Genomic DNA, 20,012 nt, shown 5'->3' on the forward strand with positions numbered 1-20,012 from the left:
ACCCTGCCACTGCCCATCCGCTGCAGCGTGTGAAGCATTGCAGAAGTTCTGGGGGATAGATGCCATGTTCTCCCACTCACCTGCCAGCCCCGCATCTCCCTGCTGCCCTACTCTCTTGTCACACTGTCTCCGGGGGGACCTACCCCACTCTCCCCACCTGATCACCCCAGGCTCCATGAAGAGGCCATGCCCGTGAAGCAGCTCCGACTCTAATGGGCAGCGAGAATAACTGCTCTGGTTAGTGCTGCAGAGGGAGGGGAGGTAAGAGGAGGGGGCCCCCACAGTTTTTGTTGTCCACCTTAATCTGCCCCTGCTGGGCCCGATGATAAAGCAATGCACTTGTGCATATTCACTTATGCGCATATACAGGGCTTCTTTGGAGACATGCATAGGAGGCGGGCAGGGGCCGTTCACTGGGCGTATCCACCAAAAAGCCAGGAAAATGCTGGGCGTCCCCATGCAAATGCAGGCGGAGGACACCTGCCTTCTGGGCGTGGGCGGCTGATGTCACAGTTCTCTGACACGGACGCCACATGTCTAAGTCAGGCCAGATACATTTTTTTCTTTTACAACAACATGATTGGGACTAAACTTAGAGACTTTGTAGCAAATTAATTAAAAAAATATTTGTGGGTAATAGGCATAGACATTTTTAAGATGCATTGCAGTAAGGAATTTGGAGATATCTGCTGTGGCCCTACATTGTTCTACACAAAAAACAGCCCCCACTAAATTGTAACATTAACAATTCTCACGAGAGCGTAAATTGGCATAATACCTTCAGCTGAGCACACACTGTGTTGTGCTCAGTGATGTGTACTGTACAAGTGATGTGCACTGAGACGACATTGCGGCCAACAGGCCGACAAATCGTTATCGCAGTACACATTAGAATGATCTAACGGAGGATGGAATGATCGCTGCTAGCGTTAACACCCAGTTGACACAGTGCAGCAGCTTACCCAGGCAATGTTGCTAGTGACCAAGGGCACCAGCATATTGGCCATACACACTGAGCAATAAACTATGATATCAATAGATCACCCCCTCCCTAAATAATAACCACCTGTACACAGGGCCACCATGGGGGGAGGGAACGGGTACTAATTCCCCAGTCCAGGCTCCCTTACTGTACTGATAGATGCCGCACAAGGAATCTATCCAGCAAATACCAGCTGCTCTGCAACTAGCAGTTATCGTTTGCTTCTCCCAACTGTTCCCCCCACCTGCAGGACACTGACATCCGTGGGATGGACATCAGGACAGTCTTCAAATAGCGGGACTGTCTCATGTAATAGTCACTATTGGGAAGTATGTATACACATAAACTATAATTAGTTAACTAGAGGTATATTTGTAGGAGGCTGGTCCTCTAAACCCCCTCCCTCTAGCCTTGACCATCTCTGCTTGCATTCCGCTATCAAGCCACCTCCCACTTGCTTGCACCTCATGTAATCTGTCTGTCTCCCCTTCCTACTAGACTGTTAGCTCCTCAGAGCAGGGCCCCGTTCCCTCCTGTTGTCAAAGCCCACTTCTCTTCACAGCTCCCCCGTACTCAAACACTCAGTGAACATCTTCGTCCACGTACTCATCTCTATCTTTGGCCACCAGCCCCTAGTAGTATGTTGATCAAGTCCTTACTACTTGCATTTAAGCTTTAATGTGTATTGAATTGTGACGCTCTTTTTACCTGTACTCTATTTTTGTTATTTATTTACTGTAATGTTATATTTTGTCTCCCTGTGCTGTTCATTTGTATGGTGCTGCAAAACACTTGTGGCACCTTATAAATAAAATAATAATAATAATAATAATAAAAATAATAAAGCCATTTCCAGTATGATCGTGTATATATGCTGTATAATATTATTACCCCATATAGTGGCCTGCTAGTTGTGCTGTACAGGATTTTACTTTCTCTGCTTAATTTTGGGTAATAATCCTGACTTGTCACCAAACCAACAACTAGCTGCTCTGGGATAATACACTTCAAATTACTATTTTAAGTGTTATGTATGTATTTTCCTCTTTCATTTACTGTTTAGTTGCCAAAAAAGCCCAAAGCGGTTTTGCTGACAGCTGAGGTAATTTGAACAGTGATTGCTCAGTTCAATAGCACCGAGGAGAGAACATTCACCACTTGCACAGGCTAATTGAATCTGAATAAAAACACTAATGCCGTCAGCATCTTCATTTGAAGCCATGGATGATGTTTCCTATGCATGGTTGTTTGTGTTCTTCCCACGTATTGTGAAAATATGTAGTTATTATATAAAAGGTAGATTATTATCAAAACAACAAAAATGTAATAACGTTTTATCCAAAAGAGGAATAATTAGAACAGTGATCATCACCAAATTAGGTGTTTGAATATTACAGAATATATCCAACCGCTGTACATTTTCCCAGCGTGTTCATAAGGAAAAAAGGGTGTCTCTGTACTAAACTTTGAAGAGAAATAAAAAGGACGGGATTAAAGTGGACCAACCAACTAGCACCTGTCATTTTTTAAACACAGCCTGCTTCATGGCAGTTAGGAACTGATTGGCTGGTACATTATCTTCGTCAACTTTATCCCTCTCCATGGCTTAGTACATAGACTCCAAGTCTAAAAAAGGCCAGGGGCCAAAATGAATGATCTGCAAGAAAGAATGAGCGGCATGTATAACTTCTGATTTCTGCTCACACCTCCATAGGCTGCAGGCAAACATCCGTTCTAAAGGTGCCCACAGACGCATCAATTTTACTGTGTTATGCGTTTTTGACTGTACAATGGTTTTATCCAATTTTTCTTCCAGCTCGCGATACAATGTGCACTTGGATGCATGCGATGCGATGCGATGAACCCATGTTTGTACTGTTAATTTTCAGATGTAGTCTAAAAAGTACGTGCAGCACGTACTTTTTTAGACATACAATATCGGGCTCCCGGGAACGCGCATCGCATCGCACAAGCCCATAAACACCACCCGATAATTGTACATAAGATGCGTTTTGTACTTAAAAAGTACAAACGCATTCGATAATTGATGCGTCTGTGGGCAGCCAAATGGTGCCCACACACGGTGCGATTATCATGTGCAATTTGATCTTTTTAGTTCAAATCGCATCGTGTCTAGTTTAATAAGCCCCGGTTTTTATTTTCTCTAGCAATACCGATGCACGTTCCCACGTAGTCCATATCTCAAGGCAAAAAAGTATGGGCATGCAGGTTTTTTGTACTACATCACATGCTATTGTAATACCTACTATTGTAGTGTATTAAAAACTTTGTTCATCTGGCTGCACGCCATGTTTTTCAGTCTCGGCATGCCTGTCACCAAGAATGGGGTGCATGTGTGGGTGTGAGATGCACGCACACAAAATTCAATGGGATGCGCATGCGTGTGACACTCTCGCATGTCACAGAAAGACATGGAATGCCCACGGGATGAACAAAGGTGGCTCCATCTGTATGTAGACTAAATTGCATAGCACACATTGTATGGGCTCAAATCGCACACATCTCACCGTGTGTGAGCACCATGAGACACATCCAACAAAGCTGCTGGCTAATTCGCCTGTACAGTATGTGTGCCTGTACACAGTAGCGCAGATGTATGAAACAGTGATTAAAGAGAAGTGAACCAGTGGAGAAGTAGACCATGGCAACCAATCAGGTGCTCTGTATAATTTTATAGTATGCAAATTACAGTTGTTACTTCAGTCCTGATGTTACTCTAGTGTGTGCCTCCACTATAAGGCTCCTTTAGCACAATATGCACTCATCGCATCTGCTTCCCGAACCCCTCAGCTGCGAATGTTGTCTTTTTATTTATATTTCTTTTGGATTTAATTTTTAAGGTTGGAAAGAATCTCCATCGTACTATATATGTTTATTGAAAGAAAGGGTGGTTGGCGCAAACCCGGAGGTGAAAATGGTCACAACACAAGCCGATAGTCCTCAATAGAGGGGGGGCTACCCTCTACGTGGTAATTTGAGATCGGGGTTGTGAGGCCTGCGCTCAAGGTGTGTGGAAGAAAATAATGTGAAGTTTCAGTGCATGATTTCAAAAGAAAACACGTTTATTTTGCGTTGCACTCTGCAATGGTTAAACAACAAATCTCAGTAGAAATGCTATTGAAAACATTGTGAAGTGGAAAGTATAAACAATCAAAAAGGTTTTACATAAATGCATTAAAAACATTCAATGAATGATGCAAAGATCAGGCTGGTGGTGCGGGGGGCTGGCGTCCCGTCATGCCCGCAATGCACCTCTAACCTGTGTATGATGTAATGTCCTGTTCTCTCCTCCGGTCCTACGTCGTGGTCACTTTCCGCCACGGCTCTGGTCGGCGCCTGGACCGCACAACCCGCCAGACTCCACGGATCATGCAATGGACGAGACTTCCGGGTGTCGATATCGCAAGATCCCGGCACCGGCGTCTCAATCTCTGCACGCTCCGTGCGCTCTACTCCTGGCCAGGAGGAGACTGTGGGGCCGTGTTCCGTGGATGCTGTGGTGTACTTTAATGCGTTGCGACCCTATTTGGGTCTTCTTGGTTCTCCCTGAAAAAGACCCAAATAGGGTCGCAATGCGTTGGAGTACACGAGTACACCACAGCATCCACGGAACACAGCCCCACAGCCCCAGTTCAACTTTGACTCTACATTCCAAAATGTAGAATTGATGGAAGAAGTTTATGCAAAACCAGTGAAAACTCCCATTGACAAAAGTACAGAAATGGCCGACGCCATGTCACAAACTATCTAGGGGTAGTTAGAGGAGACGCAAGACTTTTCAGATGGTAGATTGATCTACGCAAGTATTGGGACTGGTCCCGACATCGCACATGAAGTGTGTCGGGAAAGCCAGTTTGTGATAGATCCTGGGAGACAACAGTGGATCACAAGTGAAGAGAATGTTGCCGAAATATTGACAAAAGGACTGTTGACATACTTGCAAAATACATCCTAGAAAAACTGTGGACTTGAATGTGATTTAATGTTGATTCAGTTTTCATTGTTTGCTTCTCCTAACCTATTTTTCGGTTACATGTATGACTACATTGAAATCAAGGCAAAAAATATACAATAGTAGCAGGGCTTGTCTACAATGAAATAGTACTACACAATGAATATAAAAAAGTTTTTTTTAATCAACATTTAAAAATGACACATACAATACAATAAAATAAAAATAAAATAAAAATAAATAATAAAAATAAATAATAATAATAATAATAATAATAATAATAATAATAAATGACTACATTGAAATGTCATGTTCTTTTATATGTAACTGGAGACAGCTTAGAGTGAGGGGGAGTGTTAACATGGTGCGCTTGGCACCTGTCCACGCAGCCGCAGGCTGTATGTCCCTTTGCGCTTCTTGTCCCCTGAAGTGGGCGGTCCCTTGGTCTAGTAATTTACAGCTAATGACAGTTGGTATGAACTCTGCTGCAGCAGGAAGCTTAGTTTTAGCTCTTGTCCTTTCCACCATACAGCACTCTCTGGTTCTCAGTTTCTTGCTTCAGACACTAGTCTGCCCTGGCCAGCATCACCTCCTGTTTTTTGTGTTCTTCTGTGGCCAGCTCTTCCTTATTCTTTTCTCTGAGAAGTCTTCTTTTGTCCCTCTCTGCTCCTCTTCTATCACAACATACCTATTGCCTCACAGTACGGGTATCCCATCCCATCACTGCACAGCTTACTTCACCTCAAATCATGGCTCCTCGCAAAGAACCGCACTTCTCACAGCACTGCGCATCTCTCCCATCACAGTACAGTTTGCTTCACCTTAGAGTACATCTCAACTCACAGCACAGTACCCCTCAACTTTAAAGCTTCCTTCACATCACAGAACCAATCTCCCCTTACAGCTTCCTTCACCGCAGAACACCCCTCACTGCACAGCTCCTAACACCACGTCACACGTATCTCTCTCAGAGTCAAGACAATATTATGAATGTTGTTATTGTCAACTTTTCATCTACATCCTGCTCCAAGATGTGAAAGTAACCCTAATGTGTTTGTAGAAACTAAACCTCCACATTAAACAGTGGGCAAATATTACAATACATTGATAGAGGAATCTAGAAAATATAATTGATATCAGCACCTTATAACACTAAATGTATATAAAATGGTACCGCAATAAAATACCACAATATCGCATCGCATCGCACCTCCCGCAAAATCGCATGAGATCGCATGTGATTTTACATTGGGTATACAAAAATATGATTTTATGTCCTAAAAATAGCTTTTACGCATCCACCCCCCCCCCCCCCCCACTATCCACGCCGACCCAAAGTATGGCAAGCACAGCGGAATGCGTCTTTCAACCTTTTCATACCCCCACTATCCACGTCAGAGTGGAGTTGATTTTATATAGTGTGGCGAGCACAGCGAGACACCGGGCCCGAAGCCTGGCGAGCGTATCGAGCCCTGCGTGGGGACGCAGATTACTTTACATATATTCCGCGTCCCATTTGCGGGGCGCGCTGTGCTCGCCACGCTTAGGGCTTGGTGGCTTGCTGCGCTCGCCACACTATATAAAATCAACTCAACGCTGAGGTGGATAGTGGGGTAATAAAAAAGTCGCTGCGCTCCCCACGCTTTGGGGTGGCGTGGATAGTGGGGGGGTGCATAAAAGCTATTTTTAGGACATACAATCATATTATTGTATACCTAATGTAAAATCTCATGCGATCTCATGCGATTTTGCGGGAGGTACGATGCGATGCGATGGCCCATGCGATGCAATGCGATACGATTTGCCTACGCAGAATAGCCCACTAACATATAAGTACCAAAAAAATATACTGTACTGTATAGACCTTTCAATCTGTTGACCATAAGCACTACATTTTTGCATGTTGACAATTTGGGGTTGACCTATTGTCTGTCTATCTTTTTACTGTAGATTTATCAACCAGTTACCGCTTACAAAACCCAAAAATTTCTAGGTGAACCACAAAGAAAAATAAATTTATGGAAGCGTTATCCATTGAACTAGACTACAGCAATGCTCAATAGGTACAATGACATTATTAGTTGATCAGCTCAGACACAGAACCATTTACAGTATGCATGTTTTGAAAATTAACCCTTTGCAGTTCAAATGTTGTTGTTTTTTTGCAATTCAAAGTCTGGTTTAAATGTTTAAATGAAATATAATTTTTGGTACTTATGTAGTAACTGGGCTGCCGATTTCTAAATCGGGTCGGATCGGGAGATCGCATCGCATCGCATGCGACCATGCGATTCGATGCGATGCGATGCGATGCGATGACCCGATTTTTCCATAGGAATCAATGTTAAAATGGACTGAGTCCATTTTAACATGGAATTCAATGGGAAAAATGGGTCCTTTTCATACCCCTACTATCCAAGTGGGCATGGAGTTGGATATAAACCTGTGGCGAGCGTAGCGAGCCACCGAGCCCGAAGCGTGGCGAGCGAAGCGAGCCCCGCGAGGGGACGAATACCGTCCCCTCGCGGGGCTCGCTTCGCTCGCCACGCTTCGGGCTCGGTGGCTCGCTACGCTCGCCACAGGTTTATATCCAACTCCATGCCCACTTGGATAGTAGGGGTATGAAAAGGACCCATTTTTCCATAGGAATCATTTTAACATTGATTCCTATGGAAAAATCGGGTCATCGCATCCGATATCGGATGCGATATCGGATGCGATGCGATGCGATATCGCATCGCATCGCATCTGATTGTATGCCTTAACTTAAGGCATACAATCAAAAAATCGGCAGCCCAGTTACTACATAAGTACCTAATTTTTTATTATTTTCTTATTCAAAAATTGTCTACATTGAATATTGAACGATGTTAATGTTCTTATTTTAAAGTGGCTCACCACAGTGGATCTGCTATTAGTACTAAGACTGACTAGACGTTGGACCTGAAAGGGTTAACCGTCAAAAGAAACTGGTCACACCAGAACTTACAGGATCCAAATACAAAAAGAATTATACAATTGAACACATACATTTACATTACAAAAGAGTTTTGTAATTTGATATTATTGATTTTGCATTAGTTTTACATGTTTGTTTTTATTTACATACTGCAGTTTTCTCCTAGCATTTTCGTTGAGTTATTTCTCCACTGGATAAAGATATTAAGCAAATGTCAAAGGTATCACTAAATGCCTAACATACTCATCCCTGTAAATTAAAACTGAAATTACTGCAGCATTGTTGGTGATTGAAAAATATGATAAATATCAATGTGCTTATTAATATTTAGTTGGTGGTACGCTTTTTGTATTTAACTTTCTATATACTTTTTTTTAAATAATGCCAACAGTAATTTTCATATTAATTGACATTTGTTTAACTGCAATTTCTTAAATATGCATTTAAATAGGTTATTTAGTCAATTAGCATGTAATTATTCAGTAAATGCCTTGTAGTTTAAAATTTTTTTTTAATTATTTGAATGTTAATTAATGAAATCCTAAAACCTATTTGGGCAGTGATGATTAGGTAATATCTTTATTTTCATAGAACACAAGTTATTAATTAAAAAACTTGCACCGAACAGGTAAAGAAAATTAAACCTTATTGTAGTGTTAGCTTTATTCTTTTATCTCAACTTTAATGACTTCTTTTTTTAATGAAAGATCATACAGTCCAATATGGAAAACATGTTTTAATTCTTTAATGTTGGCAAAAAGAAAATAAGGAACGACAATAAAAAATAGAATTCAACCTTTACCAGAGGCGATACATGGCTGAGAGGTTGGGTATAAATTGTCAGCAACTATAATGTCGGAATGGTTATAATGTCATTGTTGGCCATGTCAACATTAATCAAATATTGATGCAATGTCGACATGTTAGACTATTGGAACTTCTTCCTGATAGCCCAGCAGAGAATTAACTTATCCTAGTGGCTCTAGCTGCAGTTTTCAGTAATGGCGGTCTGGTGACCGTAACTTCTGGGTTAGACCTATGATCATATGGCATTGTGGTAAGTACTTGAGTGCTGTGCTTAACTGTAATCCCTAAACCTAACCTTCCTCTAGTGCCTGACTTTAATACCTTAGCGTCTGACACTAGTAAGGTTAAGCCCACCTTCCAACCCTTACCATCTCCTCCACAGTTCATTCATAATCCTCCTACACACAACCTAACCTTATTGAAGATATTCTGGCAATATCAGCATTTTACATGCCGACATTCTCAGAATGTCAACATCTTGAATTATGGTATTTCGACAATTTCAATAACATAACTGTTGACTTTTTGAACACTGTCCTTGTTATTGGCAATTATAAAGCAAATTTAATAATAATTGTGAAATTAAACCATGGAGGCAGATGCAGTACACACAATGAGTGGGGATTCTCTAATGCGAAACATTTCCAACTGAGAAAGTAGGACAAACCAAGCACTGCCCAATTTGCCGAACGATTGGTTCATTATTGTGAGGCTATTCAAACAATAGACTCCGCCTCTTTAGATCATTTAAAAACAATGTTCTATTAATGGTGTAACTTTTTTATGCCTAGAAATCTTTGGAATTGCAAACCCTTCGGTATCACTCCAACATCTCTGAACATTGCTACTGAATGCTGATGAGCTTTTGTGGAAAAGGTTAAATTCCAGTTTTGAATGCTAATTTTTCTTCTTTTCTTCTCCCGTTATGGATTACTGGCTCCATGTCCAAAATATGTTTACCTTTGTTAAGGTGCACCTACAAATGCCTCTTATACTGTATACTGTGAAATTACATTTTAAACATAATTTCCTCTCAACTCGGTAGACAATGTCTTATAGCGTTTGATTAACCCAATTACTGTAATGGCCGAGGCTGACTCATGCTTAGCACAGTTAAAGTGAATCTATCTCCACAGAGAATTACTCCGGTGTCCTTACAGCAGCAAATAAAGATATGCTTTTAGCTGACAGGGTGTTTAAGACAAAATAGAACTTTTGTAATTACTTCTTTCTTCTTTGGAAATCATGTCGACAGGAGCCATATTGATTTTTAGACTTTAGAATGCTGCTTATATCTTTTTCTGACTCCCATTGCCATGTTGCAGCCACCAGCATTAAGCATATATACTGTATATATAGGTTCATGGTCGAGCGCCGCATTCCTCCTCATTTTATATACAGTTGCACGATAAACTTGATTCACTAAAATCCTTATTGCTCAGCTCCTATACGGGATAGACCGAGGGTTAATATACCTAAACCTTTCCTGATAACAGCACGTAATAATAGTGAAAATTGCACACATTTTTTGAGATTAGCCCATTCAGACAGGCGTGCTTCAGGGACTTTCTTTTATACTATGTAAGGATATGCTATTTTATGGTGGACCTTTGAAACATAAAGAGGCCTATGTTCTAATGTTGTGGAGAGAGATAAAAAGGATGGAGTACTAGCCAATCATTTCCTAACTGCCATGTCACAGGCTGTGTTTGAAAAAATTGTGTCTACAGTAACCCAAATTCAGGGGTTAAAGTGAGGGGGAACCGGGTGGAAATGAGTTCCACCACCTCTAATGGTGAGGTGGAACTAGTTCAGCCTCCACCTTGTTCCTACACAATACTGTAATTGTAACAAAAATAAGCATTATAGTTTGCAGGGGAATACCAAAAACCCTACCACTGGCCCTGGCTCTGCCTAATGGTGGAGGGGAAGGGGGAATTAGGTGGTGAAGAAAATGAGTTCCACCACCTCTCCAGGGCCACTTTAAGCCCTGCCCATACTGAACACTTTAGGAGGACCACCAACCATTTACTGTCTATTATTCTTGAAAATGCAGTATTGGTTAATATGTCAATGCTTTACCTAATGAGACATCAGTAAATACAAATAATCACCACCACCTATGCCCCTGGGCTGGAGCCAAGATAATCACTAAGGGATACCACCCACTATGAAACAAAACAAATAAAACAATCAGTGAAATTTCCAGGAGCTGTCCACTCCCAGATATTTCTTGGATATCAGGTATCTTTGTGTGTAGTCTCTGTCGCTTCAAGGTTGGGAAGTGAAAAGGAAATCAAATGATTAGATTCCACTTTAAACCATCTATTTTCTGTAGACATTCACATAAAAGTTTCTTTCATAGATTTGCCTTAGTTACTGGAACCCTTGGGGTAACACTCACCAAATGGTTCTAATTCGTGTTCCTCAAAAGGTTTCTTTGACTTTTAATTGATAAAAATTCTCAGACACTGGAGGCCATATACTTCTCCATACACAGATTTATTTCCATAAAATACAAGATAAAAGCCTAACAGGGTGCAAATCTGGATTTAAAAACAGATAAGTTGATCCACAATTCGGTCTTAGATCCAGACAGCATCCCTTTTTACTCCACCAATGCAATTCTGACCCTTAGGTCCTTCCTCAGGATGTGTAAGTTCTATACTGGCTTCTGGGCACTTATCCCCGCCACAAAACACATGATATGTAAGTCCCAACACAGGAATTAGACCATACCCTCAAGTTTTGGGATAAAAAATCCTTTCTTATACATACAAACTACCTAATAAATGCATCCAAAAACATGACTATAAAAAGGAAATAAAATATTTCTATGGTAGAATAAAATTTCATAAAAACAATATTAATTGATCTATTGTAGAATCCAGTTAAATTGAATCAGACATAGCATAGAGCAGCTCACAGGGTAAAATTTTGTAGAGCTCACATATTTATTCTTTTTTACCTATGGTCCGACATTTTATCCCCGAGCAGCATGTGCTAAAAGGAAAAAAACGAAAAACAGAGTTTTGGTCACATTTTCATATGTACCATGTTCTGGAATGTGATGCTTTCTGGAATTTGGATCTGGTGGTCAGTGCCATCTAAATATGGCATTGCTCAACAGAAGCCTATGGGCTGCTTTTTGTATTCCTAACTGAGCGGGATCAAATCCCTCCCAGTGTCCATCACAGCGAGCATGTCACCTGGCGCTCGCACAGAAGGATTCGTGGGTCATACACTCAGTATTCCTAGCACTTTTAATCACAACTTTAGATACATACATCAATGCCTGTTTTCCATTAACACCAGCATTTACATCCACAATGTGATGCGTACTACATACCACAATCAGGGCAGCCGAGAGGTATGCCAGGCCCTGGTAAAATTATGGGGGTGTGGTCTAATTGTGGGAGGCGTTGTCACCTCCCACGATTAGGCCACACGCCACAATGTTTAGGGGGTGTGAAAAATCACTCTAATGTAGAGGGGGGAGTGTTATTGTCACCCTACCCCCCCAGCAGCAGCAGCACACACCGACCTACAGCATGTGCTATGCTGACATCAGTCTCAGCCTGAGCTCTCACTCTGTCAATGAGACACAAGCTCGGGTTCGGGCCATTAGTACCCCCCCCCCCCCTCTCGGCAGCCCTGACCACAATATAGTGGGTGAAACAAGAGCAATAATATAATTTAAAAAAAATTGTTAAAAGTAATAATTTTTTATATTCTTAAGCTTTATTATAAAACATCTTACCTTTATATTATTTATTATACTTAGTAGTGCCTTTGTATGTTTATAATATATGAATCAGTTAAGTGAAATAAAAGAAAAATGAACAGTGATAAACACAGGCCACTAATAATGTATGCTGTAACTTATCAAATATAATTGCTTTAATTTATCTGCATATTTTTCAAATTTAAATACCTTATTTTTATCATTACGAAAAGCATTTAGCAGAATGAAGTGGTAATTATAAATTCAAAACACCGCTCTACAGATATATACAGATAATGGTCCCAGGTGTTCATCACTAAATATAGTCCTTCTGTGTTTATTCCACTGTTTATATCCTTGCAAGCTATTAATTCCTCGTGCTCAATTTTCTAAAGTGGCAGGAAACAGATAAGTGGATCTACAGTACTTAACAAAGTTATTCACACTTTACCGCACTATAAGAAACAATATTGTTCGCATGTGTGACAGCCTACCCCAGTCACTATAGATGTTATATTAGTATTGTTATGTTGTGGATAGGGAATTTTATTAAAAGAAAACTGTATAGTAAAGTTGCTGTGCTGGGTGCAGAGACTGAGGCACTGTTAGAGGCCTCTCAGCATCATGCTGATAGACCGCGTGAGAACGTTGTAATTTACTGTGCAGGACTAATAAAGCTGCCTGGAGCGTGCTGTCAGGGAGAAACGACCGCTGCGCACGGGAGCAAGGAGTTAAAAGCACTGGCAGTAACGGCTGTAGGGCAGTCGTTGGGAAGGTTAGAGAAGTGAGCAGAGCTGCGTCTGAAGGACCGAGCGGGTATCCCGAGAGATAGTGACGGTACTTACCGATTGCCGGTGGTGATCCCGGGGGTCCAGCTCCCAGTATAAGCGAAGGTGGTCAGCGAGGTGATCCCCGTGCAGCGGAGGACCAGCCAGCCTTGGTGACGGGGTATCGAGTGAGAGATCCCCGCTGCGTCATCGAGGAGGCCGGATCTACGCCGCGTCACTGCCTATGAGAGAGAAGATAGAAGTGGTGAGTCTGCATACGTACCCGCCCATACTAGGTTTGCCAGCATCAGTTCCCCATATCCCTGTCACTCAAGGTGACTGCAGCAGGGGAAGTGCGAAACCCGACCAATCGGGTCAGGGGAGGCCTTAGGGGAGGCATTACCTCAGTATCGTGGTACACATAGATGCAACTACGCAGCAACAGTAACTAAGGAGGCCAAGGGCTAAACCCGATGGTAAAAGCATCAGGGGACGCCCTCTATTGCGCAGTGTAAAATATCCAGAGCTGCCAGAAATAGACCAGCGCTTGTAGGAGGCATAACCATAACCTAGTGAGCCAGTTAATTAAGGGTGAAACCCGGTACCATACCAGGGGAAGCCCAGGATTACTTATTCATCAGTAGCAAGCCGGCGAGTCAGTGTGGACCGTACTACAGGCATTGATATCCGTATAACCTTAACCCCGTGCCATCCCAGAACACCTTAACCACGAGTAACACCATAAAGATTTCCCCTTAAGGAACTGCTACACCCCGTGAGATTCAGAGACTATTTCGGGACAGATAGGACGTTGGGGACTTCAGGGAGGGGTCGTGACCCTTAGGGAACCGGGTCAGAACTACAGGTGTACACAGTAAGGTATTTTGTATCCATTGTCATTGTTACCTTTTAGCCTAATATGGCTGCCGTGTTCAGTGAAGATAGTTTTAGTTGTCATTGATGTAACGTCTAGAGTAATAATAAGATAAAACAGGAAAGTTAGTTATTCACCTAACCCCATTATTGCGCAATAATAGCACAGTAAGTTTACATAGACTGTGGTGGGGAAGTTACTTATTTATGCATGTTATGGTAGTGACGTAAATACAATTGTTAATTATAATAAGAAAACACTCAGGTAAGGTTGAGCTATTGTGGCCGCAGAGGAACAGAAGTGGCGAGAGGGAGCAGCGCACGTTCCGGCATAATAAAAATCCTGAGTGTGTTTGTTTGAAGAATTAATTTATTGTTGGCCTGCGTGCCACAGGTTGATGAATTGGGATCAACTGTGATCCAGTAAATCTGTTTAATAAATTTTAAAATATCTATTTGGTCTGACCGCTCTTATATTAAGAAGAACCACCACGCTGAGTTCGACGGAGCTATTGCCACCTAGTGTATTAAAGTACATTGTGACATTTGGCGTCATCCGAACAGGATTAAGACAAAACGTCAACAATGTCTTCAGAGGAACAAGACGAAGTGCTGGAGAACCCGGGGAGCGGAGTGTCCTCTAGTGTGCAGACGGAGGCCACGGAAACGGGCACGAACCCGCTAACGCTACCCTATTACTTTGGAGCACCATGGCTTCCCATGTACTCCGGAGAAGAAAAAGATGGAGATGGAAGTGTGTTTAAGGCATTCAGAAAGAGGATTCGATCCATGTTCAAGTTGTACAAACCAGGAAGTGAACAACAGATAGAAATATTGTTGGGACAATTAAAAGGGGCAGCTGCAAGAGAAGTAGCCTCGTGGCCTTCCAGACAAAAGCAGACGGCGGATCAAATTTTTCAAAAATTAGCTACAATATTCGACACTAGTACCCTGCCGGAGCGAAAAAGTAGATTCTATAGTAGAAAACAGAAGGCCGGAGAGACGCTCCGGGATTTCGCACTCGGTTTACAAGAAGCCTTACGGGACATTGAGGGAGGGAGTTACGTTGAGGGAAGGGTGGAAGACGATGACACCTTAATTACTCAATTTATGGAGGGAGCTTATCATGAAGGTATCAAGATACAGTTAAAAATGCTAAGACTGCAGAACGGTCCCAAAACCTTCGAAGAGTTTAAAGAAGTAGCTATTAAAGTTCTCGGCAAGGTCAAAACCAAGGAAGTAACCTTCGCAGAATGTAGCGGTTATGCTGAGGAAAACAGTAGCGAATTGGAGGGAATGTTGCCAGGAGAAGAGATCCAATTAAGGCCAGCTATTGCCCAAGGGGTACAGACACCCGCTGCGGAGGTCAACTATACTTTAAAAGGACAAGTGGAAGATCTGGCCGTCAGTGTGAATCAAATTAAAAGAGATCTACAGAGACTGGCTCAACGAAATTCTTCTCCCCCTGGGGGAAATGGGCGAAGGATGCATGATAGTCAGGGAAGGAGTGACTGGCGGGATAGTTCGTCCGCACGAGGACGCCGCTCTACGGACCGATTCGACCCACAGGGACGTCCGATCTGCCGGAGATGTGGGCAGTGTGGGCATGTCGAGAGGTTCTGCAGGAGTGAGCCGGCGTTAAACCAACGACCCCCGAGGACGGAGACCGATCCTCGGGGGAACTAGGTGATCAAGGTCCGGCGCCAGAAGAATGGTCTCCACAATATATTGGGAACTGCCCCGTTACAACCATTACGATTGAAGGACAAGATGTACCTGCTTTACTCGACACTGGGTCGCCTGTTACCACCATCCAACAGGGACTGTTTGATCGTTACTGGATATCCAAAGGACCCCTTTTGGCTCCTCCGGCCTGGTTAAAATTGCTAGCCAGCAACGGGCAAGACATCACCTGTGTGGGCTATTGTGAGTTGGACCTGCAAGTAGGACAAGCAAAAATGCCCAAACAGGGTTGCTTAATTACTAAGGTCAATAATCCACTGGTGCCCGCCGTCATCGTGGGCATGAATGTCCTAAGAAATTGTCCTGCAGAGCTAACCTCGATACTGACACAAAAATCGTACAGCCAACCTCAGACTTTGAGCCAAATTATGCAGCACTCTATTTATGGACGGAGAAGCCCGGCAGGGAAGAGAGTGCTGGCTACTCAGGTACAAGGAACTGTTACGTGGTTTAACGTCCGTAAGAGGTATGGTTTCATCAACCGGAATGACACTAAAGTTAATGTCTTCGTGCATCAGACGGCTATAACAAGAAACAACCCCCGGAAGTTGCTGCGCAGTGTCGGAGACGGCGAGGTGGTGGAGTTTGATGTGGTCGAAGGAGAGAAGGGTACTGAAGCAGCCAATGTGACTGGCCCTGGCGGTCTACCGGTTAAAGGAAGCCGTTTTGCTCCCAACAGACGCTGGTTCCGCAGGTGGTCCTACCCGCCAAAAGTAGAGTACGCTGCAGAAGCTAGGGTAGAAGGAATCAGTATGTACCAAGCGAGAGAAGAGGAAAGAGTGGAAGAAGCATTCCCTCCGCAGAGATCTGTTCAATGTGAAAGTCCACCGCCATTTCTCCACCGAAGACGTTTTGGCAAAAGAAACCGAGCCGCGAAACAGGAACTTAACACCATGCCCGAGGGAACCGAAGTTATAAAGCCTGATGGGGTGAACGAACATGGGCATCGGCTTGAACTGGCTGAGAAGGTAGTGAAAGAAGAGACGGAGACAGTTCACTCTCAATCAAGGCTAAGTTATGGTCACACTACGAATGTTGCATCAGACCGAGTTTGGAAGATGGATGGTCAATGGAGTAGCGAGTTAGCTCCCTTCCGGGAATCGGAATCAGGTGCGATTGTACATCTTCCGGCTACAGACACTAGGGTGTGTGAGATAAGAACGGATGTGAATAACCATCAAGTTCTTAGCATGGGAGTTAGTACCTATATTAAGTGTATTTAGTTATTGATGTTTATAACTGATAAAAGTAAGATGGCTTTAAAATGCATGAGGACATGCTCCGCTTAAGAGGGGAAGAATGTGACAGCCTACCCCAGTCACTATAGATGTTATATTAGTATTGTTATGTTGTGGATAGGGAATTTTATTAAAAGAAAACTGTATAGTAAAGTTGCTGTGCTGGGTGCAGAGACTGAGGCACTGTTAGAGGCCTCTCAGCATCATGCTGATAGACCGCGTGAGAACGTTGTAATTTACTGTGCAGGACTAATAAAGCTGCCTGGAGCGTGCTGTCAGGGAGAAACGACCGCTGCGCACGGGAGCAAGGAGTTAAAAGCACTGGCAGTAACGGCTGTAGGGCAGTCGTTGGGAAGGTTAGAGAAGTGAGCAGAGCTGCGTCTGAAGGACCGAGCGGGTATCCCGAGAGATAGTGACGGTACTTACCGATTGCCGGTGGTGATCCCGGGGGTCCAGCTCCCAGTATAAGCGAAGGTGGTCAGCGAGGTGATCCCCGTGCAGCGGAGGACCAGCCAGCCTTGGTGACGGGGTATCGAGTGAGAGATCCCCGCTGCGTCATCGAGGAGGCCGGATCTACGCCGCGTCACTGCCTATGAGAGAGAAGATAGAAGTGGTGAGTCTGCATACGTACCCGCCCATACTAGGTTTGCCAGCATCAGTTCCCCATATCCCTGTCACTCAAGGTGACTGCAGCAGGGGAAGTGCGAAACCCGACCAATCGGGTCAGGGGAGGCCTTAGGGGAGGCATTACCTCAGTATCGTGGTACACATAGATGCAACTACGCAGCAACAGTAACTAAGGAGGCCAAGGGCTAAACCCGATGGTAAAAGCATCAGGGGACGCCCTCTATTGCGCAGTGTAAAATATCCAGAGCTGCCAGAAATAGACCAGCGCTTGTAGGAGGCATAACCATAACCTAGTGAGCCAGTTAATTAAGGGTGAAACCCGGTACCATACCAGGGGAAGCCCAGGATTACTTATTCATCAGTAGCAAGCCGGCGAGTCAGTGTGGACCGTACTACAGGCATTGATATCCGTATAACCTTAACCCCGTGCCATCCCAGAACACCTTAACCACGAGTAACACCATAAAGATTTCCCCTTAAGGAACTGCTACACCCCGTGAGATTCAGAGACTATTTCGGGACAGATAGGACGTTGGGGACTTCAGGGAGGGGTCGTGACCCTTAGGGAACCGGGTCAGAACTACAGGTGTACACAGTAAGGTATTTTGTATCCATTGTCATTGTTACCTTTTAGCCTAATATGGCTGCCGTGTTCAGTGAAGATAGTTTTAGTTGTCATTGATGTAACGTCTAGAGTAATAATAAGATAAAACAGGAAAGTTAGTTATTCACCTAACCCCATTATTGCGCAATAATAGCACAGTAAGTTTACATAGACTGTGGTGGGGAAGTTACTTATTTATGCATGTTATGGTAGTGACGTAAATACAATTGTTAATTATAATAAGAAAACACTCAGGTAAGGTTGAGCTATTGTGGCCGCAGAGGAACAGAAGTGGCGAGAGGGAGCAGCGCACGTTCCGGCATAATAAAAATCCTGAGTGTGTTTGTTTGAAGAATTAATTTATTTTTGGCCTGCGTGCCACAGGTTGATGAATTGGGATCAACTGTGATCCAGTAAATCTGTTTAATAAATTTTAAAATATCTATTTGGTCTGACCGCTCTTATATTAAGAAGAACCACCACGCTGAGTTCGACGGAGCTATTGCCACCTAGTGTATTAAAGTACATTGTGACACATGCTCCTATATTCATGAACACCAGTACAGCTTGGATTCTGTATCTCATCATCAGAAAGAGGTTACAATAGATTTACATTTTAAAATAGATTTTGTTAGAGGTGATAGATTATTGATAAAGCTTTTGTCTTTTTTTTTTTTTCGAAGGCATATGGGGGTTAATCAGACCTGATCACTGCTGTGCAAAATTGCAGAGCCCCGCGATCAGCTAGGAACCGCCCAGAGTGAAAACCTGCCCTGTGCAAAGCTGCGAATTGCTTGCAAAAATCTTGCCGATCGTCATCCAGCTGCAAATCCATCTACAACTCACTCACCATCAAATGATTTATCCAGTGTGTGCGCTGTGTGCGTAACTCTGACCCTCCCACAATTGTGCAAAGGGCTGATCAAAGCTGGAGGTGACGACACAGGTCCACAGGACTTACTTCACCAACCCATATTAACTATGCTTACGGCTCCTCCTGGCAAGGAATAGAGCACCGTACAGCTTATCCCACCATCCATGAAATCCCCTCCCATAAGGTAGTAAAGAGCCCAGCCCATTAGCAGATTATTGTTCAAGTCTCCACTCGCAGAAAAAACGAATGACATGCACAATTACTTCCCTGTTGGGAGTTGATAAGATAGACACAGGGTGCAGAGAAGATGACACAGTGTACCCAGGGCCGGCACCAGAAATCTTGGGGCCCGGTACACTAACATCCCTGCGGGCCCCCCTTGACCCTGCACACAAACACACCACCACCACTTTGACCACCAATCCCACACATCTCTACCCAGTGTGTACAAAGGGTTTGTGATGTCACCAATGTGTGACAAAAGTCATGATATTAAACACTTTCCATCTTTATGTCTGCAATGCACAGGACACAGAAACCATGTCAATAATATAGTACTTAAATTGAAGCAGTGCACAAAAAACATACAAAGAAACAATCCAAAAACTACATACACTTGACACCAATGAAAAAGTCACAATACCCATGCTAGAAAATTGAGTAAACAGAAATAAACTAAAAATGGGGGAGAAGGAGGGAGAGACTGAGAAAGAGGGTGCAGTAGAGGAAGAGACAGAGTGGGGGAGATGGGAGGGATAGAGGAAGAGAGTATATATGTGATGGAGGGAGAGAGAGGGTAGGAGAGGGAGTGCGAGAGAGGGGGAAGTAGAGAGAGAGAGGG

The 20,012-nt window shown here is 43.3% G+C and overlaps 1 long non-coding RNA gene across 1 annotated transcript; it reads right to left on the minus strand.

Annotated features, from left to right (window-relative positions):
• Positions 1–13,024: 13,024 nt before the first annotated feature.
• LOC146062516 (uncharacterized) lies at positions 13,025–18,493 on the minus strand. Its single transcript, XR_014471366.1, has 4 exons — positions 18,321–18,493; positions 17,493–17,656; positions 14,119–14,181; positions 13,025–13,454 (listed from the first exon to the last, which is right to left on the minus strand). It is a non-coding gene; the product is annotated as an uncharacterized LOC146062516 (long non-coding RNA).
• Between the last annotated feature and the right edge of the window lie 1,519 nt (positions 18,494–20,012).

The sequence above is a fragment of the Crinia signifera genome, chromosome 3 (assembly GCF_055691185.1).
Source record: "Crinia signifera chromosome 3, ASM5569118v1, whole genome shotgun sequence".
Taxonomy (NCBI): domain Eukaryota; kingdom Metazoa; phylum Chordata; class Amphibia; order Anura; family Myobatrachidae; genus Crinia; species Crinia signifera.